Genomic DNA, 25,136 nt, shown 5'->3' with positions numbered 1-25,136 from the left:
ATGTCACTAAGGCTAGGAATAAGTGAAGATGAAAAGGTGACATTGGGTAATGAAAAGATTGATCAGGTGGGCAGCTTCACTTACCTTGGTACTATTATTTGTAAAGATGGTGGGAGCAGTGAAGATGTTAAAAATAGAATAGCTAAGGCTCAGGGTGTTTTTTCACAGTTAAAAAAAGTCTGGAAGAATAGGAAGATAAGTCTGCAAACCAAGATTAGAATCTTAGAAGCTACAGTGATGACAGTGGTCAAATATGGCTCTGAAACATGGATGCTCCGAAAAGCAGATGAAGATTTGCTAGATGTTTTCCAGAGAAATTGCTTAAGGATTGTTCTGGGTATCCGGCTGAGTGACCGTATTTCAAACAATAGGCTATACGAAAAATGTGGTTCAATACCGCTTTCTAGGTCTATAATGAAAGAAAGCTTTAGGTGGTTAGGGCATGTTGTGCGGATGAAGGATGATAGATTGCCGAAGATATTTCTTTTCGGCCAACCATCTAGAACTAAACGGAAGGCAGGTCGTCCCCGTCTGGAGTGGGAGAACGCCATAAAGAAAGATTTAAAGGAAATGGGAACTTCGTGGGCGGGTGTAAAAAGGGAGGCTTTGAATAGATTAGGTTGGAGGAGGAGCCTTCGTAGCTGTGTTGGCCTTAGGCGACTTGGTGCTGCGAAGAATTGTTAGTAGTAGTAGTAGTATTCAAGAACATTAGAAAATGCAGTATCAAGTTTTACCTCCAACTCCTCGTCATTCCTCTCAGAAATTGAAACTTCCGTATCATCAGCAAAATGCGTGCTGAGACATGGGATTGCCAAAGCGCGGTGAAAATCATTTATATGAGCCCTGAGGCACCCTAACCATCGAGGACTGAGGAACAGGCGAAGAGAGAAAATTACCTCAATCTATTCCTTGCTTTCTCTTATCAAGATAAGATTTAACTAGATCCAACGCCGGTCCACGCACACCACAATTATCCAATTTACGAAAAAGAATACAATGGGATATTGTATCGAATTCTTTTTTAAAATCTAAATATATTGTTGCTGGAATTTCACCTATATCTAAGCATTCCTGAATATATTGGATGAGAGCAATGATAGCGTGTTCAGTATTGTGTCCAGACCTAAGACCAAACTGGGAATTTGTGAAAAAATTAAACGATTTAAGAAAGTCATAGAGCCTCTTATAAATTGCCTTCTCAAATATTTTAGAAAATGCTGAGAAAATAGAAATAGGGCAGTAATTTGATGAGTTTTCAGGAGAGTCACCTTTATGAAGTGGAATTATCCTCGTTTCTTTAAAAGCAGACGGGAAAACTCCAGTTTTAAATGAAAGATTAATTATATGCTGTAATGGTAAAATCACTGCAGACAATATTTCTATAAAAGTTATAGAACTAGACCCGTCAATTCCCGCTGAATTACCTGGATTTACATCACACACTATTTTTGTTATTTCAGACCGAGAAATAGGCCCAAGAAAAATTTAATTACTTTGAGGAGATAGAAGGTATGAAGAAAAATGTTTATTACTACGTGAATCAAACTGGTTCATTACTGATGAAACAATTTTCTCTCCTATACTAGCGAAATAAGTATTCAAAATATCAGCCACTTTCTCCAATTTGTTAGTAGTCGAACCATCTTCTAAACTAATAACTTCAGGAAACTTAGAATTCCTTCGTTTTTTTATAATAGAATTAATTTAAGACCACGTTTTGCGAGGAGAATCTTGAGCTTCTTCGAAAGACACTTTATAATACCTATGTTTCGACAATCGTATCAGTGCGGTCATTTTATTTTTGAAAATTTTAAAATTTTTAATATTATAATCAGTTGGATTCTTTAACTGCTTTTTAAATAGCTGGTTTTTTTTTCTTAACTGATATCAAAATTCCAGACGTTACCCATGGCCTTATAGGAAATTTTTCTCTACAAATTTTCTTTGTAACAAATAGACAACTATAATCAAGGCAGCAATTGAAATTTCTTAGGAGAGTATCAGTTGCCACATCTGTATCCTCTGTGGATATTACATCCTGCCAATCCAACGGACCAAGGCTTTCATTCAGGTGCTTTAATGTTATTTTAATTATTAACCGTACTTGACGTTCCTTACTTGCCTGCGGTATTTGATAAGTAAAAGCTAAATCTGAAACCAGCAGGAAATGATCCGATATATCACTTAAAACAGCAAAAGTTGCTTTAATTGGTAAGGATGTAAAAATATTATCAATGAGAGAAGCAGAACTAGGTGAAATTCTTGTAGGTATCATCCAAGTAGGAAGCAGATATGCAGAAAAGCAAGAAGACAATAAATCAACAGAAGCTTCATTTGAAGCTTCTAAAAGGTCAATGTTGAAATTTCCGGAGAGGATAACATGTTTGTTTTGAAAATGAGGTTGAAGAAAAAAAAAGTGTTTAAGCTGTATTTCAGGACCAGGAGGGATCTTGAAGATTTTCTTGGAGTATCAGTTCAGATCAATTATGAGAAGTCGCCTGTGGAGGAGTTCAAATTTCTCCCAGGGAGAAATTTGTTTTTCTTTTTATGTTTTTCCTTCCATGGAGTTGGTTACACAGCATCTGACTGCGTCCTAACGCCTATTTGGGGTTGTTGTGATGCTTCTTACCACATCTCGACGAAGGATAATATGCCCACGAAAGAAAAGTTCTGCATATCGTGCAAAAAAAAAGGCCACAAATGCTACAGCGTAAGGTGTCCGGCTAATTAGGCGGTAAAAAGTGCTAAACCAAGATGAGTCTGAAACTCACCCTCTCAAGGTGTGATGAAGAAATAAGCCGAGGATCCTCCATCTTTTATGCGATAGTCTCATGGAAACTAAATAGAAATTTTTTTAAATCGGTCAATGTTTTTAAAGGACTTTCATCTAGATGTGACATAACGTGTATTCAGGAGCACAACCCTTTGAGCCTGACCCATATGGAAATATCAACCAATCAAAAAGTATTTTTGGTCGTTGCGTGCTGATTTCAGTCCTATGGCTGGCCTTATGATGGTCTAGCAGCCTATGTGAAGTAATGTTTCCCTTCATCTATTTTTTATGCAGTAAGTGACTTTTTAGCAATTAGAATCCAAAACTTTGCTGGGTTGAAAATAAACCTGCCCACAAACTATCATGACGAGCGATCTGAGAGGCTTTGTGCCACTAGTACCAATCGTTTATCTAAATACTTGCTAAGAATAAAAGAGTAGGGTTTATGATGTATCGTGACTGGTGACTTCAATTGTGACTCAACTGATCCGCTTAGTTCTTCCGCTGATTCGGATCGCCGAAATATTATTTTCGATCTGTTCGATGATGATTACGTAGTTGTGCCGAAGGTTGATAGTTTTACTTACATCCACACGTCAGGTAGTACATCTAACTTAGGCCATGTTTGTCATACGTCACCCATAACTATTGCGGATGAGTAGTTAGTGATTCCAGTTTTACGTCAGATCATTTTTCTTTGTTTTTTGGTGCTCAGATTGGTGATGTTGGTCTTTCTTCTAATCCGTTCGCTAAAAAGGGATCTTTATTTTATATTAATGATTGGGACATAGTGTCTCGAGATCTTTTCCAGAATGCGTGGAATGATGTTCTCGAAAAATTTGCATACCGTTTGATTTATTGATGCAGAGTTCAAGAATATGCGTGATTATCAAGCTAGGCTGAACATTTACTGTAATGAACTTACTCATGCTCTATCTTGCAGAAAGATCGGCAGTGCCTATTAGGCGAGTAAAAGTTGGAATTGAAGAGCCCAGTTGGTTAACAAACTATAATTTGCGTAAGGTAATCCTTGTTTTTCTGCTGAATTTAGGTTTTCAGTTTGGATTGAAGCGGATAAACCACACGATGGGTGGCTGCAAATACTGTATAGTTATACTAAACACCAGTTTGCAAAGTAGCTTTCTCTGCATTAGAGTTCAATTATTTCATCTTGTTTGGAAGAAGTTCGGTCACGGCCAAATAGGATGGGGTCCAGTCATGATATCTAATTTATAATTTAGCTGATTCTTTTTCAATTGGATGTTTGACTCCTATCCCTAAGTAGAATAAACCTCCTTCAAAGTGTTCGTCATTTCATCCTATAATGGTTGTAACTATATTTTGGAAAATTTTTGAAAATTTGATCATTGAGAAGTTACGAACTAAATGTACAGCTCAAACCCACAAGTTCGGTCTTTAGTCTCGCCTTGGGTGTGGTCATGCGTTTTCTGCTTTAGTTGATGCAGAAGAACGCAGTAAAAGTATTGCTTTATTTGCCCATGATGTAAGGCGAGCATTTGATTCTCTTCTCCAGGAGGAGAACATATTGAATATGGGTTTGGCTGGTGTGTATACCTGCATTTTAGCCTCACTTGCTGACATTTATGAAAATCTAAAAGCGGAGCTTAAGCTTCCTCTTCTAGCTAATAAGTGTACTAGCCTCATATGATTTTGCTCTTTCTCCACGTATAAATCCCCTTCTCCCGGTAAAGAAAGGAGTGAGACAAGGTACTATTTTGTCACCGACAGCACTTAATAACAGTATTGTAAAGCCACAGCCAAAGTCACTTATGACTATATTCTGCGTGGTATTGATTTGTCTTTGATTGGTTATGCGGATGACATAGTGAATCTGAGCCGGTTTTTGCATGGGCAAGAAGATAATTCTTACAGTTACAACAAGAGTATGCCCATATTGGACTCCAACCGGAATCTAGACAAGGAAGTAGCACCAGGTTCTAAACCCAATAAAACTTATATAAATCATGCTCAAACACACCTACAAACCTAATGGACATACCAATTCTAGTAGAAACCATATAAAAAAATTTTTTTTTATCTGGAAATTCTTTTTGAAGGTACTGAAGGAATGGTAGATTCAGGCAAACTCTAGGAACGTATTCCTGGTCATACTACAAACTATCAGAAGGTTCAACCGCAGTTATGGAATATCAGGCACCAAACTCTAGAACAATGAAAACTCTTCCAAGAACAAAAAGATGAGACAAGAAAAAAAGTTTGTCTTCAGATTAGTATAAATTCATAGTTTCGTCCCCTTGTCCTCCCGATTTTTTTCTAATAACCCATAATCCAATAAAGTTGATTCTATAAAAAAAACAACAAAAAAAAAACAATAAAATAATAAAAAATATATATATAAATTTCAGATATACCTTGAATGTCAAAAGATGTGGCGCCTGATTCCTGGATATCGGGTTGAAGTTTACAAGGTCCTGAAAACTGAGGAAAATTACCCAAAGCAATGTGTTCACGTTTAGGAAACAAAAAAAGGTTCGGAACGCCAAAGACTTCTTCATTGTGACTTGGTAAAGCATCTTCAACTTCAAAAACAATAGATAAATGAAATTGACAATGAAAAAAAAACAATTAAGTTTACTAAACAAATCCAACAAAATATCTTTTTATTATAGGATACATTAGCCACGAGAATTGATGAAAATAAGCAGTAAACAAAGCACTGTTAGTTTTCAGGCTCTGTGAATTTTTAGTATTTGCTTATTTTTAAGATAACTTCGTATAGAAGAAACTGTGCTCGATACTTCAGAGGAGGTGACAGAGAATAAAATTTTGAGTGTTCTTCTTAAGAGTTAAAAGTGATAGGTCAAACAGAAGTCACTTTAAAGAAAAAGCAAAAAGACAAAGCAAATGACCGTGGATTGTCAGTTTAATATACATATACTGATATTTATTCCTTAAAGTCTTAAATTTTTTTATTTATTTAACTGAAAAAAGTTGAAACATTCAAGACGTATTTTGTTTTCAGGAAAGCGCAAATTATTTTCTGGTCTTGAGAAAGTATGGGGGTTATCAGCCCTACCAATGTTAATTTTGCTTGTTTTGAGTTTGACTCGGCTATTTATTCTAATTTCTGTTAATTTTGAGTTTCATTTATTTATTGATAGTGATTTGTGGTAGTTTTACGCTTGGAAGATTACTTAACGTTATTTCTGCCCATTTTTGGCTTAATGAAACTCTTCACTTTATTTGAAAAAATTGTTTTGCAGAAATAGTTTTTTGAAATTTATTTCTGTTCTTTTTTATTGACATAGTCTTTTTAATGAAAAGTATATAATATTTTATATCTTTTCGGTTTTTTTCTTAAAGAATCCATAGATTGGATTGCTATTTGTATGTTGGGAGAAACTTTTTCAACAATTTTTAATCATGGCACAAATAGAATTTTCTAAGTTAATTTTACACCTCCTCAAGTTGACCTGAAAAATTAAACTTAATATCATTCCCAAAATATTTTATCTATGCTTTTTGAAAACCTGGATGCACTTACACTCTATTTATTTAAATTGTAAGAGCAGAAGTAGTAATAGTAGTAACCCCGAAAGCTTCAGCTTAATACCCCCAGTCGTGCTCGGTATGTCTTTATTAGCAAATTATTTGTCTAGTGTCTTATTAGCAAACGTAAAAAAAATGCCTTTTGATTTATTTTTATAGCATATTGGGCCAATTGGATAATTGTTGGGCGTTGACATGCCCAAAATCCCTAAGGACATAGTTGCTGGGCCGTTCTACTATGCTAAACAAAATAGTTGTTTCAATATTTTGACTGGATTTGTTTGGAAAATGAATTGGCTTGAGAGGCGGAGTGATTTTCCTCCAATCTCTTCTTACTCTTAAAAAGGACACTAGAAGTTTTAATTTTGAATCGAATTAGTTCCTTTAAATGTTTCAATGATAATCGTACTGCCTATGATATTGCTTATACGCCCTTTTGAATACCTGCATGCATAAACTTTTTTTCGTTTAAGTGGAACTCCGCCTAAGCTTTCCCTAAAAGTTTCAGCTTCATACTCTTAGCGTCATTAGTTACAGTAACTGTAGTGGTAGTATTAAAAGTAAACACATAGCGGCTTTTGGGTAGTTCAAAATCCCCCAAAACTTACTCTTAAAGGTCTAACCTAATAATATAATTTATTCTTGAGATATTGCTTTATCAACTTTTTGAAAGTCCACATGCTCATATTTGGAAAAAAAAATATATAAACAGAAATGTTGCTATAGAGACACTGAAGACATTTCATTAAGCCCAATTTATAACAATTTAATACTAAAAGACTCAAGTGATATTTGCACTAAGTCAAATTTAAGAGATCCTATTTGCATACCTAATAAAAACCGAATTTGCAGATAAGCAAAAAGTATCGCGAGGCACAACATTCTTGCTCAATCTCTTTGGTAATACTTGTTTTTCATTGGTTTCGGCTTGGTTTTTCATTCAGCGTCTGTTCGTATCTTGTGCGGTAAACTCCAAAAGGTTAGATTTTTGTTTTTTTTCTTTTCTTTTTTGTTCAGCACTGAGGCAGACTTGGCGGAGTTCCTTGTCGAAATATTTGCCTGTTTTTCGTCTTCATGTTTTTGCCACTGGCTGACAAAATCCTCGTTTTCTCACCCTTTTTTGGTTTTATTTTTCATTTATTATTTCCTTTCCTCTCTTAGATTCGACTGTCAAAAACGCCACTAGAACTTCTAATTAACAATCCAATGAGCCTCCTCCGAGGTTTATACGGCCACCCTTTCTATAAAATCCTTATACGCCCCCAAGGCATAACTTACAACCCTTGCCCTGAGGGTTGTGGGGAAGGGGTTGTCAACCTCAAAGTCATAATTTCCATGTCTTTGAACTACGCTGAACAAAATGGCTATCTTAAAATTTTGATTGGATTTGTTTGGGGCGATCATTAGCGTGGGGGGGGGGCTGTTTGCCCTACAATCAGTTTTGACTATTAAAAAAGAGCACTATCCCTCTCAATTTCCAATCAAATGAGCTCTTTTTGAAGTTTCTATAGCATTAGAAGTGCCGATTAGACCAGGCAAGTCCCCCTAAAATCCAACTTATGGGCGCCCATGGACACACAGAAGAACTTAAAATTCATCGAGGGGTCAATACTGCAACATAATGGTTTTGTATTCTAATTGCTCTGTTAAGATAAACTCTCGGACCGATTACTGTTATCAGTTGATCCAGTAGGCAACTCTTTGAGCACAGCAACAAATCAATCTAGACCTCTTTTCATGACTCCACCTCTTCCCGTATGCGCAGTGACAAATGTTTAGCACTACGACGGGCTTATGGGAAAATCATTGCTCTGACGTATTGGGAGCTTCCCAGTCAGCCCACTATGATGTTTGTCATTTTCTGCACACACTTTTCGCTGTTGTTCGTATATATACTCATGATATGACTTTGACCAAACAAATTAAACTAAAATTATTTTATAGTACTCCTGTCTAAGGGTGTCTTGGAGTGTCTTTCAATTAGAAGAGGAAGCAATGATCCTTACACCTTAGAACTGCCAATATTTGTAAAACTAGAGTATCTAGTGACATTAGAATTATTGTACTATTATGATTTTCTTTTAAGTAAAAAATATCCCCCTTAGGCCAAAGAGTGAAAAACATTATTATAATGATAAACAAATATGATATATAAAATCATGACGCTCAACGTAACCCTCTTTGGCCGCATAGTGTATAATATTATTACTGAAAATGTCCACAATCTGTATCTGTTTTATTGATTCCTAAAACGAACCTTCAGTGTTCCTTAGGGTTCCATACGAGAGAAGGTTTAAGCAAAAGATTAAATTTGATAAAAGATTTTAATTGGTTCAAGCAAGTCATTGCTCTTGTTTGTTATATTCTAATCAAAGTAAGTACACAGAAAAAGCGAGGACCGAGCATGCTTTCCCTTATTTTTAATTAGACAATGAAAGACTAACCTGAAAAATTTAAGCTTGCGTTTGGCTTTCTCTCTGTTTTTTCCAAAATCTGATTCCCAATTAGCTTAAAAAAAGAAAATTACACAAAAAAAGAAAAAGAAAAAAAAAGAAAATAAATTAGACTGGAAACAAACTACATAGAGGCCACTTGCCCATTACTAAGGCAACGCTGCAATACCTATGAAGGATGTCAATCGGAAGTCAATCCCATTCAAGATTCTAATATACATGTTCAAGCGTAAACAAGCGGTAATTGTTTCAATCCAACACCTTTTTTAGAGGTTTCAGGCTGTTTTTCACAATACCCTTAAATTTATTCTCAAAATAACATTTTACTTTTCAGACTGATTTAGATAATAATTACTATTTTTGCACCAGCAAGAAATGAAAATATTTTTTCACTTGCCAGTTTTTTTAAATGTGTTTTTAATTTTTAATTACTATGGACCATGAGCCATTACTATGATGCGGCCATGATTGTATTTTGCACAGGAAAAAGCCTTTGTTTTTTTTTGGTTGGATATAGTAAATAGCAAACACTATCTGAAACAGAAGTCATCATATAGTTTTACTCTAACGTCATTTATTGTTGTAACCAGCGAGTATGACGTCATTCATCTTCTTATACATGAGGATAAAATTTTTCTGGTCAAAAAATTAATTTTATTTTAAATACTATTTTTGAACAAGATGTTGAACAACTTGCCCAGTTCAATATCTAGGAAGTATCATCAAGAATACTGGCTCAACAGTGAAAGAAGTACTCACCAGAATAGGACAGGCAAATGGTGCCTCCAACAAACATTGTCAAATATGGAGATCTCAGAGGTTTTCTCTGCTCCTGAAGCTACGCCTTTTCAACAGTAATATTATGCCAATACTACTCTACACAGCAGAAACATGGTGACTGAATAACGAACAAGAGAGAAGAGCCCTGGCTTTTCATTACTCTATCCAGCAGAATCATTGCACATGAATCACAAACAAGAGAGAAGAGTCCTGGGTGTTGAAGATTCGTGTTTTCACAGAATATTACATCAAAAGAGTCAGAAGGTGGAGATGTTTAGGCAACTTCCTACGTTTAGACGGCCATAGACTCCCAAATGCCGCTTTACACTGGCAACCACCAGGAAATTGTAGCAGGGGAAGACCCAGAAAAAAACTATGCTGGACCTATCAGAGGGATCTATGCAACCTGCACATCTCTGTTCTACCCGACTGAGAGGACATCACTGCAGTAGCAAAACTGAGGGAAGATTGGCAGCTCACACTTGATGCCCTGGGTGCCTCAGGAGAAACAGGCGGAACTAAGTAAAGGATGGGCTGTGGTTTATTCTTTACTAGGTTAGCCTACATCTAGTGACTTGGTCAAAGGTCAAAAAGGTCAAAGGTCAATGAAAAACTTGGTCAATGAGATCAAGGACTAGAGAGCCAGGACAGATAGTCTCTGTGAAAGGCAAAGCTGACATAAATTTTTCAGAGTTGTTTAACAAAGATTATTTTCATTTCTATACAATACTTTATGATCATAGGTTATAACTGAGGCAGATAAAAAATGTAGTAAAGTAATTCAGATAGTCTATCAGTTTTGTTAGCCATTTGAAGGATATTGGAGACCAATATATGATTAAAGATTCACTATGCCGACATGGCTTGCAGGCAAGTGGGAAACTGAGACTGTTCATGTTAAATGGGCTTTGCCTACTGGGAAAACCCCACTGGAATTGGCTACTGCAGCATCTATGATTATTTGCAGCTATAACTAAATACCTTTTCAATAAATAACAATTTTGTACCAAGACAAATGTAATTTCTACTTTTGTGGTAAGTTGAATAAATTTTTTTTTACAAAGAAGATAACAAAAACAATTAAATTTGATAAGAAAAAACACATTTTATAAACTGGACCTTGTTTTAGTCTGAATTGCAGGAATTTAATGAACAGCCCTTGTTTTTGGTTTAGACAGGACATTTATTTTAGTGAACATGAACAGATAGTCATCTATAACTATTCTTATTGCTGATTTAAAGAGAGAAAGAGAACTAACAGTTAGCCAAATGTAGAAAGACATATTTCAAAATAAAAAGCTATGATCAATCATGTGCTTTAATAAAAGCTAAAGAGTAATAAAGAAAAACAAATGCTTACTTTTTCACTACAATAATCAAACTGTTCTCCATCATCTTCAAACTGACTAGAACTATTGTTTCCCCCTTTGTCAATACCTACAACAATTTCATCTTTGACAAGCTAAAAATAAAAATTTAATGAAAACGAATGTTATCAAAGGATAAATATAAAGAGATGGGTGAAATTTAATCTTCCATTCAAATTAGGTATTTTATGGACTGAGAGATGAACTGTCAAATTGAAGTTTCTTTCAATGAAAGAAAATTGAAGTTTCTTTCAATGGACTTTACTTGATTCTGCTTGGCAGAATACAGATGCATTCTGGTAGCTCAGTAATTTTTTATTACAATATATATAGTATGAGCATCTTTTTAAAATTAATCACAGCAGATACAGATAGCTATTCCGGAGAAATTCTTGATATGCCTGTCTATGCCAGAGCAAATTTGCCAGGACAAATCTACCGTGAAGAAATTACTAGATAATTTAGCCTAATCATTATCTTTAGCTTGTTCAAGATTTTGAAATTAAAAACCTTATAAAATACAAAAAGAACAATTACAGACAGCCAGGAACATTTGTAAAAACAAAAATAGTTAAGGCCCTGTTCCCATCTTAAAACACAAGGAGAAAGAATGACCTTAAAATACAGTTTCCTTGGAAATTTAAACTATATGATAGAGAGATCTTATAGGACTTTAAAAAGGACCCACCCTTGAAATTTAGCTTGCAATAAATTCCTGAACTCAAAACAATCTTGAAAGGAGTTAAAACTAAAAACTTATCAAGGTTTGACTAATTAAAATATCAGGAGTCTAAGATGGGGGCTTTTTTTAATCTTGGATTTGTCTTGAAAAAATGTTCTGAATATGTTAATTTTCCTCAAAAAGTTTAAACAGATCGCATATAAAGATTTTTGACAATGCCTATTCCAAGCAGATATCAGTTTATCTGGTAATGAAAAAAAAATGAAAGAATTGTCTTCACTTAAACCTAATGTGTAAAGACCCTAACGTGACATTTTACATCTCAAATCATTTCTAAATATATCTATGTTCATGCTATTCAAATCAATGGTCTAAGGATTTTTATTTAAATGTTATTAAAATTTTCTATTATTGTCTAATAGCAGAAAAAAGAAATTAAGCTGTTTTGGCAAAGATCAGGGAGCACAATGATAGTCTATTGGTACTTTGACCTAAACAAAACCAGAATGCAAGAAAAGAGAAATGTCAGATAAAGAAGAAAATATTCATAGTAAAATCATGGTGCTTTGTACTTTTTCACTGGTAAGTTAATAAATTTCTAGCCAAAGGCGTTATTGATGTCGGTATGAAGGTTCTAGTGTCTAGGTATTACACAAGTATGACGTTACCTTTTAAATTCAAACTAACCTTGTCCCATAGTAAAATTTATATAAAATTAAATACTTAACCATCCTTTGGTCACTTAACTTTGAATAAAGTGAATTCCAATAAAAACTTACAAGTGTAAGTTTCAGCAGGATAGTTCACCAGCTTATTATCTACTATAGGAGGTTCAAGATTACTGGAAGAATCTTCAGCCAAGAAGCTGTTTTCAGAGGTTGAATCAATTCTGTTTCTCTTTGCAGCAGGTTGATTCATTTGAGTGTTTTGAAAGTGATAGTCAGGTTTCTGTATCTGATTAACAGTCTCATCAGGATAAGCAAGACCTTTAACTTTAAGCATTTAAGCCACTTTTATTAATGAACTAGCTTGAGCTTGTGAAACAGTCACTTCACCTGTATACATAAATGTCACCAAAGCTAGCAGATCGTGAAATTTCGCCTCCTTAAGAAGAATAATAGGATGAGGGTGTGAAATTCCTAGAAGCAGTGTTTCAAAGTAGGAACTACAAGATGAGAGAACAAGTCTGTGGCATTTGATGCTTTGACTGTCAAATGATAGGGTGACATCCGTGAAATATTCACTGTTTAATAGAGATAAAAAAGCTCCATGAAATAAATCTAGGTAGTTGTTCCACTTTAAACAAAATTCTTTTTGCTCCATTTCAAATATAGTGACTAAATCCTTGAATAACTCAAACTCACTGAAAAAGATTGAAACATGTAAGTAAGTATTCCAAATCACTGGAATTATAGGCACTAAAGAAGAAAATTAAGAAAGTACTCTACAATTAGAAACTCAATACAAAGACTTTTATTTCAAAGCTTTAGCATTCTATTTTAGTTTATAGATATGCCTAGCTTGGTAATAACTCTATCAATCTGAATATCAAAAAATTTGCAAAATATAGGCATAACACCTCATTTTCTTTTTGTTACCTCAAACAATCTTATTAAGCAAAGTCAGCAGAGATTTAGATCAGGACAATCAATTGATACAAATCTGATAGATGCATACAATTTTGTCACAGAGCTCCTACATAGAGGAATCCTAGTAGACCTCATTCTCCTAGATTTTGCCAAAGCATTTGACAAAGTATGTCAATTGTTATCTACAGGCAAAATTAATTGCAATCAGGGTAAGCCAGGAGGTTGTTGAGTGGGTGATGGCATACCTGAAAGATAGAAGGCAGAGCGTAAAGGTGCATGGAAAAATGGTCAGGTATTTTCCTCAGATGGTATTGACGTGGAAAGTGGAGTCCCACAGGGAGTGGGACATCGCATGTGTGGAATAGATGGTGTTGAGCAAATGATTGGTTCCTCCCATGTTGAAAGAGACCTGGGTATACTTGTGGATGATGAATTGAAGTTTAACCAGAATGCTCAGTCAGTTGCCTCCAAAGTGCTCCAAACCCAGGGAATTATTAAAGGAACATTCCACTGTAGGTTACCAAAGCTGATGTCAAAGCTATAAAAAAGGACATGTTTGACCAAAACTAGAATTTGGTATGTGTATGGCAACCCCACTAAATAAAAGCAACAAGAAAAAGCTAGAGTGTCCAAAGGCGAGCAACTAAATCAAAAGAGGGTTTTAAAGCTTGGACTACCCATCCCGCCTGGAGAAGTTACAGATTCCTACCCTCTCCTGTTGATGGATGCATGGGGATGTCCATGAACTGCATACTGCTGCATGCTGCAAAGAAAGAGTGTTCTATTGACGGAAGCATGAGGATGTATTCATGACGTACAAAATGCTGCACACTCAGTCCTTGCAACCGAATATGCTTGACTTTTATCAGTCAACTAGAACTAGAGGAAACGACAGGAAGCTGTACTGCAAACATGCTAACACCAGACTATGGAACAACTTCTTCTCAAATAGAGTTATGGGGCTCTGGAACTCCCTAACCAAAGGAACAGTCTCAGGCCTTAGTGTGGAGGCCTTCAAGTGAGCTGTGGACAAAGATTGGTCATCCAATCCATGGCTTTTAGAATGGGATGCAGCCAACATGTTGGCTTAACATCTTGACTAACCAGCACCTACAGGAAAATTCCTTATTTGCTGGACAATGCAATTTAATGTAAATTAAGGTTCTGAAATAGTGTAAATTGTTTTTAAAGCATAAAAAGAAGGGAAAGGAGTTCTTCAGTTTTGTCTTTAGTTCATCAGTTTTATGAGCTATTGAAAATTTGCTGTGCAAAAGGGATAAAAATGGCAGAAAAGTAAAAACTCAAGAAAATCTTACTGTAAATAGATCTGAAGAGGCTATTTCACAAGAAAAAAAGATTTTTGGATCAGCAAATTTATTGATTGTCCATATAAAAATACTTGTCTATTTTGAAATTTGAGATTCATGGCAAATATATTACTGTGTACAAAAACAGAGACTTTTGGACTAAATCAACTAAACAGAAACTAAAGGCAAAGTTTTTGGAGAAAAAAGATTTTGATAGCAGTGGGGATAGAAGATCCAACATTACAGGAATCTAACAAAACTTGCAATCCCTTCCTTTTTGTATTAAAGCATGATAATTGCTTTCTGAAACAATTTTGAAATAAAACAATGTCACCAGTTTGGATGGTAAATGCAAAATTCTGTAAAACAAAGTTTGACAATCATCTTTTAAAAAATGACTTACTTGTATAAATTAGTGTTGTAAAATTATCATAAAATTAAAACTTGGTAAGTAAAATTGGTAAAATAAGGTACTCCCTAGGAAATATAGGGTAAAATTGGTGTTTTAGAGTAGCCCTGTAGGTACAAGACCAGGTGAGCATTTCTCTTTCACCATCATTCAAAGCTTTTAATAAAAAATTTTAATTATTCTGATTTTTCCTGGGCTGAAAAAGTCATTTAGATTCATCAGTTTAATTAACTATCTAGTTTATCCCTTTAGTAATCTTGTGCCTAGAGTAATACCTCAGCAATTGGACAGTTCCTGATTTTGGACATCTATTTTGTAAAAAAAAAAAAAAAAAAAAAAATTTACAATTATTTGTGAATAAAATCGCATTAACTTTTTTCTACATTTAAACCTTAGAAATGTTACCCTAACAGCCTTGCATATATTAAATAGCTGTATTCAGCCACATTTCTCATTTCATACATGTGCAATTTTCATTTATATATAAAAGCACTAAACACATAAAAAGAGGTTTGCAACAATTTAATGACTTTGCTTAACTAAGCAGTCAATCAGAATAGCAGAACATTCAGTCATTTTCACAGTCTTCAACAGGATTTGCTTGCAAATCTAGCTCCTCTCCTTCAGGCTTAGATTCTGACTCATGTGACTAGGGCACACACATTTGACTCTCTTTTTGAATCTGTGGTTAATTCTAGTTGAAATTATCACACTACTATTGATTATTGCGATACAATTATACCCTTACACTCTTTAAATACTAGTTTTAATGTGTTTTGTCTGAATGTGCGTGGGATAAGAGATAAGTGGGATAGCCTGAAATCATATTTGTGGTCTGATAATTCTTGTCCTTTTAATGTAATTGGCTTAACAGAAACATGGTTATCTGATAGTGAAAATTTAACAGCTTATGATAAGCATGGTTATATTGCTATTCATGTCCTCAGAGTGGTAACAAAGTGCTCAGAGGGTATTTCTTTATTTATAAAACCTGATATTAAATTTAGTAGACGGTATGACCTTGAATCCTTGTTTACTTAAGTAGTATCTAATAGTAGGACTGTTTATTCTCTTGTCATTGATCTGAAAAGCCAGTTTGAATGTGAGTCTGTTTGTTTGTTTTGTAAGGCCCTCCTTTTCCATCACATGTTTTCTTTGATTTGCTTGACCAGCTTTCTGGTGTGAGGACTTTCTCTTAGAAACGTGTTTATGTTTTGGGAGATTTTAATTGTAATATGTTAAATGTTGGATCAAGTGATGAATTTGACCATCTCTTTGATGTGCTTTCTTCTTCTGGGCTACTTCCTTCAATTTTTTCCTTCTCGTGTTGATCTTACAAGAAATTCTGCCACTTTGATAGATGATATTTTCATTTCTCTTTCTCTTAAACGGAACTTTACTTCTGATCTTGGTTTCACTGATCTGTTTGATCACTTCCCTATTTATCTATCACTTGTTGTTCCTAAAACCGAGATTGCTGCGGATGAGCAAGGCGAGTCTTCTTTTAGAACTTTTACAGATAAAGAAATTTCTAATTTATTTCTTAGTCTTCAGAGTAATGATTGGTCTAGTGTTCTTAAAGCTAATGATGTTGAAGGTGCAACAAGTTTATTTGTTTGTCGTATGGGAGCTCTGTTCGATAAGCATTTTCCTCTTAGGAAGAGGCCAAGGTATTCTATACCCAAATGCCCAAGGATGTCTAAAGTTCTTATCAATGCTACACATATGAAGGCGTCTCTGTTCAAGGTTGTATGTAAAAGTAAAACACAGGATGTTCTTTTGAAGTATAAACATTATAAAAATGTACTTACTTCTTCAGCTCGTGTAGCCAAAAAGCTCTATTTTTTGCGTCGAATTAATGAGTGCAAGGGGAACTTGCGAAAGGTTTGGATTGTAGGTAATGAAGCTCTTTCTCAAAAGAAACTCAAACAGTCCCCCCCCCATGTCATTACAGGAAAGCTGATGAATCTATTGTGGATAAAAATTCTTCAGCAAATGCCTTCAATTCGTATTTCACCACTCTTCCTTCGGTTCCAATTCAACCAAAGACTAGAGTAAGTAGTTTTCCCACAGCAGAAAAGTCATTTTCCTTTCTTCATGCAGTGATATTGAAATTTATAGTGTTATTTCTCAGCTTCCAAGTGGCTGTTCAGTTGATGGTTTTGGTTTGAGTAATAATGTTATTAAAAAAATTGGTCAATTTTTGTCTAACCCCATCTCACACATAACTAACCTCTCTCTTTCTTTTGGTGTTTTCCCTCATTTATTTCAAGTTGCTAATGTTGTACCTTTGCATAAAAAAGATGATTCATCTCTAATTTCAAACTGTAGACCCATTTCTCTTCTTCCTATCATCTCTAAGGCTGTTAAAAGGATAGTTTATCATAGACTCTCTTCATTTGTGCTTAGTACTAATATGACTGCAGGAAATTCTCTCATAACTAACCATCAGTATGGTTTTTGTCCCACTTTCTCCACCTTTTATGCACTTTCAGATGCAACAGAGTTCTTGCGTGTTAAGCTGGACAAGGGCTTGTTCTTTTTGTGTCTATTTCTTGAGTTTTCAAAGGCCTTTGATATTGTTGACCACTCTGTTCTTTTGTCTTAAATATCTTAATTTGGAGTGCATGGAGTTCCACTCGAATGGTTAAGGTCTTATCTGTCAAGGATATCTCAGTATGTTTCGGTTAATTGTTCTTCTTCCACTTCTTTGCCTATATTGAAGGGTGACCCACAGGGCTCTGTGCTTGGACCACTTTTGTTTTTAATTTATATTAATGATCTTGTTAATGGTCTTCATCCCCTTACGCACCCTATTCTTTTTGCTGACAACAGTAACTTTTTCACTGCTGCAGTGGACCTGCCATCTCCCACTTCACTAGCTTAAGGTCTTCTTGACGAAATAAAAGATTGGTGCTGGTCAAATGGTATGACTCTCGACAGCCAAAAAAGTGCCATTGTACACGTCAGGACCCCTTATCGCATGAGAGACACAAGGGAGCCAATCGTCCTGACTTATGAGAATGATGTTCTACCACAAGCTGCTATGGTGAAATTTCTTGGTGTATATCTTGACTGTTTTCTTTCTTTTAAATCTCATATAACTCATACCCGTTCCCTCATCCTAAGTCAGTCTTCAATGTTGCACCGGGTTAACTCATTTCTTCCCCCAGATGTTAAGCTTGCTCTTTATTATGCATTTATTTTTCTTTATCTTTCTTATTGCTGCTCTGTCTGGGGTAGTACTAATAAATCTCTTCTGTGCTTACTTCAAATAGCCCAAAATAGGGCAGTGAAGGCTAATTTTCTTGTCCCTTGGCCTTACCCTTCCTCTGATCTTTATAATGATGATGAAATAGCTCCGCTGGATTGTATTTTGGGTAAAATAATCTTTATTTAGCACTTTCTGCTTTTCTAGGTACATTTTCACCGCCTCTGTAGCAGTTTTTTCACGGACAAGCTCAGGTAGGTACTCTACATTTTTACGTACTTCTTCTCGTAGACTTTTTTTTACCCAAACGTTAATCTACAGCAGCCCAAAGGTCTCCTGTTTATAAATCAATTCTATTATGGAATTTCATTCCTCCAGATGTCCCGCTATTTCTGTCTGCAATGGCAGTTTTTCGTGGTGTCTTTCCAGTTTAGTAATGTCTCTCTCTCCTTTGTTTATTTTCCCCGTTTTCTCTTTTCCTAGTGTTTCTCCTTTTTGGTATTCTTTCCCAATTGATATCTCCTATCTTTCCTGTTTCTCTACTTTTTTGGTTTTTATGAATCGTAATTATTACAACAATTTCTTTTTTTTTTTTTTTTTTTTTTTTTTTTTTTTTTTTTTTTACTGTATGTTAGTGTTTATTCTCTTTCATCCTTATTTAATATATATTGTTTGGTTTAGGGTAATATTTTTGGTTCTTTTAGTGCTTTATTATTGTGTTGTATGGCCAACAACAAGCCAAGCTTCTTGGGCCGAACAACTTTTTTACGTTTGTAATAGTGTTTTAGCATAAATAAAACGATTAATTGATTGAAGACCATGTTCATTGTCTTTTTTGACAATTGTTGGGTGGTAGACAGCCAGTGGCAAGTTTATGCCTCAAGGATAAACTGTCAATGCTGCTTTCTACAAAGACGTCTCTGCGCAGCTGCACTGAAAAGTGAAGAGGAGACGACAAGAGATTACTGATCGATGGAAACTCCAACACAAAAACGCTCCAAGCCATGCTGCCTTCTATGTGACGTTGTGCTTAGCCCAGATAGGGGTTTCAACATTACCAAAGCCTCTGTAGAGCCCTGATTTAAGCTTGGGAGACTTTTTTTTGTTCCCCAAATTGAAAACTGCCCTAAAAGGTCGCCGTTTTGATGACCTTGCCACCATCCAGAATGCTTTAACCAACGCTTTAAAAGGCATTTCGGAATTTGACTTTAAGGGAGCCTATGAATCATGGAAATTGTGCTGGTAGGAGAGCGTTGACACCCAAGGGAAATATTTTAAAGAATTTTGAGGTAATATTAAAATCGAATGAATAAATTCCTCTTTATAGAGTAAGTCTCATTACTTTTTGACGCACCCTGTATTTACAATGGCCGTTTTAAACAATTTTATAATCCCTAGAAGGCAAATAAACAACCTAAACCATCAAATGTGACAATACCAATCCGAGTAGCTAAGGTAAGGGGTATTGAAAAAAAAATTATAATTTAATGTTAAGAGATACTTAAGAACCAAAAAAAATATACAGTTAGAATACTTGCGTCAGCGGCAATTACAACACGTCAAAAACACAAAGTGAAGAACAAAGAAACATCAGGTTCGAAGATAAGTGGCAGCAATAACTAAAACAAGTTAAAAACAAAAGTGAAGAACAAAAAAAATATGCTCTTACAAGACATTAGACAACGAGGAAATAGATCTAATTAAAGATGAAAAGTTTAGAACAAAGAAATATGTGGTTAAAAGAAAAGCGGCAGCGAGAAAGACAAGCGATAGCGAGAAAGATAGTATCAAAGTGTGTCAGAAATGAATTGGAAAACAAAGAATAGTGCTGTTAGAAGAAAAGTGACAGCGAAAATAAGAGCGAGTCAAAAATTAAAGTGAAAAAGAAAGAAATATTAAGTTAGAAGAACAACACCCTCAAATGCTTCGACACCACCAATATGTTTTGCAAAAACCAATACAAACCTACAAAGATGCCATAAACTATGCGTCTATTGATGAAAAGTCATTGCATTCAACTTTCTTTGTCTTCTATGGGGAGCTCTCCCTTTCCCGAGGAAAGAGTAGCAAACAAAGATGATTTATGTGGAGGTTGATACTTACAACGAGGATAAATACATACAAGCTTGCCATATGCCGAATGCCGGGACCCACCCTCAAAATTGCAATCATAGTTGTGTTTTTTCTTAAAATTGGCATATTTACATTTCTTTTTTGAAAGGACATACGCCTCTCTTCGTTTGTGCTATAAAAAAAATATATTTAAGGAAAATACCAAAAAAGACAAAAACAGCAACCGCAGAAAGTTAATGAGAAAAAACAAGACCAATAAAATCAAAAAAAAGCTACTGAAGAAGAGAGACGGTTGTCGTTTCAAAAAATTCAAGTTGTGTAGTTTTTTTGTGTTGTTTTTTCAGTGTTCGTGTGTACTATTTTCGAAAGCAGGCAGGTATATAAATATAAAAATAAATTGCACAGAGGCAGACCCTAAAAATGATAATTTACAATTCTTACAAATAAAGACTCGTTGGAACCTTCTGAACTATTAAAATGACAAGTACAAGAAAACAACTAAAATTCACAGCTAATGAAAATCAAGAGCCTTGATCAACAAATGTGGCAAGATCAATACGAGGAGCTAAAGCAAACGGGATTCACAAATCGTTTAGAGTAATCAAAATCCAAAATGAAGGATGTGATAATTGAATTAAAGACCAAAGTGAAGAAGAAAGAATTGTGTGGCTGGAAAACAAAATCAAGTGACCCAAACAGCGTAAATTCATTGTTTTCTACTCGCTTGAACTGTTGCTTTTGCAAGTATCCTAGCTACAAATTTCTTTTTTCTTCATTTTCGTTCATCATTGCTCCAAACACTTTTTCAGTGCCCGTCGCCTTAGCTGCTAAGATTAGTACACATTTTTTCTAACCGTGCTTGTCTGCTTTTCATTTTCATTTTTGACAAGCCACCGCTGTTCTTCTGAGCACTTGCGTAGTTGCACTTTATTTCCATTTTTGACTTGCTCACATGCTCAGTGTCAGATTTGTTCTAACTACGTGTATCTTTGCTCTTTATTTTTATTTTTGACCAGCCACCTCTTTTCTTCTAACCAATTGTGTCTTTTCTCCTCATTTTATTTTTGACTTGCTCTCTTGCTCAGTGTCATATATCTTCTAACCGTATGTGTCTTTGCTCTTCATTTTCTTTGTTAACACTCCCTAATTACCCTTTTCGCATATCTTCTAACCACCCGTAACTTTGCTCTTCATTTTCATTTTTGATACATTTTTGGATTTTGATTACTTCAGACGATTTAGCAATGACCTTTGCTATAGCTGACCATATTGGTGTTGTCGCAATTAAGGGCCCAAGTTATCTAGTTTCACCAGGTTGTCGAACAAATATTATATTTTATAAATAACCCGTTGCGTTGGAAACTCAACAATCTTATTTATACTATGCATGACATAATATAAGAAAATGCTCATATGATACCATATATGATGCCATAAGAAATGCTTAATTGATGTATTAAAATACTAAATGACGTCATTTGCAAAAACCAAAATACAGGCTTAACAATTTTTTTCAGACTTCTGAATATCCCAAGATACCAATTACCAAGATACACAATTATTGGTCATATATAAAAATAGTATGATATCTTTATATGTGAGCAATAATTGTGTGTTTATGTGTTTATGTATGTATGTATGTTCTTGGAAACGGCTCCATATTTTTTCGGGAAATTTGGTATCTTGAAATATTCTTGTTCTTAAAAGAGACGTAGATAAGCCAGAAGTCTGATAAAAAATTGTTAAGAGCCTTAATTTTGGTTTTTGCAAACGATGTCATGGAGTAAAAATTGCATTGACGCTGTGGAAATTAAAAAATACAATACCGTCAAGTAAGTCATGGCATCAAGACATTTTTGACGTCACTCCTCTTATATAACTACGTAAGTTTCTAAATGTAGTTAGTTATTCATCTAACCGAATCAGTTATTAATCAAAAACAATGTCTAAAGGAAGACCCCAAAGGCGAAAATTTGCAATTGCAATTACTATAATTGATGATTCTGTGGAACCAACACTTAAACTATCACACGTGATAAGATGTGAAAATCGACAACCTGGACCATCAGTTAAAACAACACAAATGCGGGTAGCTAATGAAAAAGCCATTACTAAAGTATCTGAAATAATCAAAATCGAAAAACGTAACGAAAACTAGAAATAGACCGTATGAAAAATCAAAATGAAGAGCAAAGACAAGCGCGGTTAGAAGATAAAGGAAAACGAGAATTAGAGTGCATGTAAAATAAAAATAAACAGCAAATACACTTGCGGTTAGAAGATCAACGAAAATGAGAATTAGAGCTTGCAAAAAATGAAAACTAACAGAAAAGACACAAGTGGTTAGAAGATAAATGAAAACGAGAATTAGAGCGTATCAAAAATTAAAAAGAAGAGCAGAGACACGCGCGGTTAAAAGATAAAGGAAAACAAGAATTAGAGCATAAAAAACCGAAAATGAACAGCAAAGAGACACGCGGTTAGTAGATAATTGAAAACGAAAATTAGAGCGTATGAAAAATGAAAATGAACTTCAGAGACACGCACGGTTAGACGATAAACGAAAACGAGAATTAGAGCGTATCAAAAATGAAAAAGAAGAGCAGAGAGACGCGCGGTTAGAAGATAAATGAAAACGAAAATTAAGCGTATCAAAAACGAAAATGAAAAGCAAAGAGACATGAGATTGGAAGATAAGTTTTTTAACTTGATTATTATAGAACAGTCCCCTCAAGATCGTCTTGATCCCATTACTCGAATTGCTAAACTGAAATTTGACTATATAACCAATGATATTGATAAGTATCAGATGTTTGAAGAGTTGGCAGCATATTTTTATACGATTGAATTTCAAAAACGTGGAATACCATATATAAATTTTCTATTGATCATTAATCTTCAGGATTGAATCCATAATCCAGTTGAAATTGATTATCTTATTTCACAGCTGAACTTCCCAAACCCAACGATCCATTATAAAGAGACTTAGTCTTAAAGTGGATGATGTATAATCCCTTTAGGAATTTAAATCGAAATGCAAGTTGTCTGATTAATAAAAATGGAAAATTCCAGTGCCGTTTTGGTTTTCCAAAGCAATACAATTCAGTCAGATCTCTAGCGGATGCTGAAAAACCAAAGTATTGACGTCGTTACGATCCAAAATTAGACGAAATGAATAGAGAAGAATTTTCACATGACCGTGCTGTTTATCGAAAATATTCTAATAATCGCCAAATTACTCGTGATAATCATCATGTCTCCACATATAGTCCTCATATGCATAAAAAGTACCACTGTCACATAAATGAGAATATGTAGGAAATATAGGTCCTGGCAAAGTATCTATACAAATACATCTACAAGGGACATGATTGTGCTTCAATAAAAATTGTCAAAAATAAACGGTGCATGGTTTATTTACAATGAAGAAGAAACCCATGTAGAAGGCTGCTGCATTCCACCAACTGAAGCATGCTGGCGACTATTTAGTCAAGATATTCAGAAAAAGAGCCATGTCGTTCAATGTTTAAATTTTTATTTCCAGGACGTTATCCAATGCAAAATATCAGCCAAACCCAAGAAGATTTGTTAGATATTGGACAAAAAGGCTCAATGTTGGAAGTGTATTTTTGACACAACAAGATGTTAAAACAAATGAAAAAGAAGGAATTTTTCCATAATTGGGAAAGGCCTGAACGCTATAAATGGATTGGCAATACCAGTACATGGGAACAAAAATCCGTTGATTACGTGTCATTGGAAGAATTCACAACGTAAATTTTGCATTTTTCCCCGAGTGCTTCTATTTACAAGTACTTTTGTGTCATGTGAAGAATGCAACAAGTTTGAAAGATCATAAAACAATTGATATCGTTGTATATACCACATACAAAAAGCATGCCGGAATCGTGGCCTTGAATTCGAGATAAACAGTCGTTCGACGCCCTAGAAGAATCGGCACTGTCGAAAATGCCTTTTGTAATAAGAATACTCCCCACACAGATTCTTGTTTTTTGTAATTCCAAAAGCTCTTTATGAAAGATTCAAAAATCAGTTGGCAGAGAATTTCATTTTGCATGCAAGACGAAATAATATATCTAAGGATCTTGCAGTAACGCACGCTTATCGTATTATTGCATTGAAGTTATATACAACGGCAATAGAATGTCGAAATTTTAGTTTTTGGGTGGAACGATACGGCATGGACAACATTGAGACTTATAAAAATAACTAAAGCTTTGAATTTACAAATTCTAGTGATTCAGTTGTTACTGGAGATAGTGTGTATCGGCTTTTGGAAGGAAAACAGCTTGAAATTGTTGACAATATTTTATCAGCTGTCAATGATCCTAATTTTATTTGAAAAAATATTTTTTTTTATAGAAAGACCAGGTGGTACCGATAAAATATTTGTTTATAAGACCTTGTATCATATTCTTTGTGGAAAAAATTACAAAGTGCAATGTATTGCTTATACAGCAACAGCAGCAACCTTATTGCCTTTTGGACTATTAACAGACATGACCTTTGGCTTGAAAGTTCCACTTTCCTCAGATTCTGTTTCCTGTATAGGACCTGGTTCAATCAGAGATTTAAAATTAGCTCAAGTTGATACTTTCCTACTTGACAATGTATCCATGCTTCCCAAGTATGGCTTACAAAATACGGATCAGTTGTTGTGGTCATTTGCAAATCCAATCGTACCATTTGGTGGGAAGATTTTAGTTGCTGTAGGTAATTTCCGACAGGGTTTACCAGTTTAACCCCTAAGCAACCACAGTGAAACACTCGATTTATCAATAAAAAAAGTCACCTTCAAAAGAATTTCAACACGTTTCCTTTTGCAAAGTACATCCTCGAACTAAGAAGTGGAAATCTTCCTAAGAATGAACTTAATGAAATTGAATTACCGGAAGATATAATTTTCAGTGGCAATTTAATTGAGGAAGTAATTTAATTGG

The 25,136-nt window shown here is 34.8% G+C and overlaps 1 long non-coding RNA gene and 1 pseudogene across 1 annotated transcript; both read right to left on the bottom strand.

Moving 5' to 3' along the window:
- Window positions 1-5,172: 5,172 nt before the first annotated feature.
- Window positions 5,173-11,136, bottom strand: LOC148945573 (uncharacterized). Its single transcript, XR_016142769.1, has 3 exons — window positions 10,898-11,136; window positions 8,749-8,812; window positions 5,173-5,328 (listed from the first exon to the last, which is right to left on the bottom strand). It is a non-coding gene; the product is annotated as an uncharacterized LOC148945573 (long non-coding RNA).
- Window positions 11,137-12,588: 1,452 nt separating this feature from the next.
- LOC148945572 (longitudinals lacking protein-like pseudogene) lies at window positions 12,589-21,112 on the bottom strand (annotated as a pseudogene).
- Between the last annotated feature and the right edge of the window lie 4,024 nt (window positions 21,113-25,136).

The sequence above is a fragment of the Artemia sp. Qi Xiang Cuo genome, chromosome 13 (assembly GCF_049724085.1).
Source record: "Artemia sp. Qi Xiang Cuo chromosome 13, ASM4972408v1, whole genome shotgun sequence".
Taxonomy (NCBI): domain Eukaryota; kingdom Metazoa; phylum Arthropoda; class Branchiopoda; order Anostraca; family Artemiidae; genus Artemia; species Artemia sp. Qi Xiang Cuo.
Note: the sequence above shows the minus strand (reverse complement) of the source record. Positions and strands in the feature narration are given on the sequence as shown.